The following is a 2,219-nucleotide window of genomic DNA, read 5'->3' as shown; positions in this document are numbered from 1 at the left end:
GAATATTTTGCTGAGTTTACACACCTATAATATTCAATAACGGAACTTAGAAAAAATGGGGTATACCGATGAATGTCCATTTTGTATTTGTGTATTCCAAGTGGTTAGGATGGATATATAGTTGCATTCTCTTAATGAATAGAATGATTTGTTCTAATGGTGTTTGTAAATAGGATCACAAGTCCGCTTCTTGTACAACAATTAACCACTAAGAAGAATATATGCAGTGTGTTATTTGTTGAAACTGTACTTCCGATTGAATTTGAAACTGTCTCATTGCTGTCTATCAATAAGACTTTGAAAAAAAAATAATAGTATTGGGTCTTCTGCTTGACTGGCAATGTCAGAAATTGTTGACCTGAGTCCCCTATAGCTCAACATAACACCATGGCTTTACTTCTTATATTTCATTTTTATAATTTTCTGCTGGATGGTTAAGACCAAGGTAAAGCAGGACCTGTGCAACAAGAGTTGTAGCTTTTGAGTCTGATAAGGTCAGTGAAATCCCCTCAGGATTTATGCTGAGATCCTGTACCTCAGATTGTAGAACCTTTGTCAGTGTCAGCCTTGTGGATGAGTCACGGCCATTGCTTGGCCAGTGGGAGCACCATTTTTTCAATGCATGAGAAAAGGAGGTATTTACCATCAACAATGGCTATAAATCCATGTAGAAGAGACTTCGGAGTAACTGGAAGATTCAGAGTTTAAAAGATGAAATCACATCTGAGAAGCTAATTAGAGTGAAACTGTAGATTACAGCTGGACCAAGGGAAAAATTTACTGCAGCTGAGTTTGAAGTCCTAAAGAAGTGTCTCGACAGTGGCGGAGATATCCTTGTGATGCTCGGAGAAGGTGGAGAATCTAGATATGAAACCAATATTAACTTCCTACTAGAAGAATATGGAATCATGGTTAATAATGATGCGGTGGTTAGAAATGTGTATTACAAGTATTTTTATCCTAAGGAAGTGCTGGTTTCCAATGGAGTATTGAACAAGGAAATTAGTTGAGCTGCAGGAAAGGCTGTGCCTGGAATCATTGATGATGACAGCAGTGGAAACAATGCCCAGGCTCTCGCCTTTGTCTACCCTTTTGGTGCCACATTGAGTGTCATGAAACCAGCAGTGGCTGTTCTGTCCACAGGCTCCATCTGCTTCCCACTTAACAGACCTATCCCAGCTTTCTATCACTCGAAACAAGCAGGGAAGCTGGCAGTGCTTGGTTCCTGTCACATGTTTAGTGACCAGTATTTGGATAAAGAAGAAAATAGCAAAATCGTGGATGTTGTTTTCCAGTGGCTCACAACAGGAGACATCCACCTGAACCAGACCAATGCTGAGGACCCAGAGATCTCCGATTACACGATGATGCCTGACATGGCCAACCTGTCAGAATGGTTACGAATGTGTCTCCGGGAGGGTGACAAGAACCCATGTGATTTTACCACTCTTTTGATTTGTCTGTTTACCAGCTGGACACCACCTCCCTCCCCAAGGTCATCAAGGCTCACGAGCAACTAAACGTGAAACATGAACCACTCCAGCTCATCCAGCATCAATTTGAGACACCACTGCCTGTTCTGTAGCCTGCTGTGTTCCCTCCCAGCTTGAGGGAGTTGCCACCTCCTCTTCTGGAACTGTTTGACTTAGATGAGACATTTTCTTCTGAGAAGGCATGTCTTGCTCAAATTACTAACAAGTGTACTGAAGAAGACCTGGAATTCTATGTCAGGAAGTGTGGTGACATTCTTGAAGTAACCAGTAAGCTACCAAAGGATCAACAGGATGCTAAACATATCCTTGAGCACATCTTCTTCCAAGTGGTGGAATCCAAGAAACTGAACCAGGAACATGATGTGGACACAAGTGAAATGGGATTCCAGAACAATTTCTGAGGATGGCTTCTGAAAGCATTTTCTGCCTCTTTGTATTTGAATTGTTCTTCAGTTCCTCATCAAAGTGTGCAAACTCCCTTTCTTCTGTGAGCCATGCTTCTGAACTCCTGAAGCACTCACTTCTGTTGCTTCAAATGTGATAGCCCATCCTCAGGAGCTCGATGGTGCTGTCCAAGGCAGGGAGAGGGACGGCTTCTGCCTCAGTAGGGTAGTTGTCTGGAAATGCCTAACAGCATATTGAATACATCTGAAAACTTTGGGGGACCCTGAATGACAGATAGGAGATTGCAGAGCCACTGAAGGTGTGTAAGTGATGTAGCACAGT

General features: G+C 42.4%; 1 pseudogene; it reads left to right on the top strand.

Moving 5' to 3' along the window:
• Positions 1-1,894, top strand: part of LOC101572452 — a 23,206-nt pseudogene extending 21,312 nt beyond the window's left edge.
• The last annotated feature ends 325 nt before the right edge of the window (positions 1,895-2,219 follow it).

The sequence above is a fragment of the Octodon degus genome, unplaced genomic scaffold (genome assembly GCF_000260255.1).
Source record: "Octodon degus isolate 3935 unplaced genomic scaffold, OctDeg1.0 scaffold00003, whole genome shotgun sequence".
NCBI classification, from domain to species: Eukaryota; Metazoa; Chordata; class Mammalia; order Rodentia; family Octodontidae; genus Octodon; species Octodon degus.
This window is presented reverse-complemented; position numbering and strand designations above follow the sequence as displayed.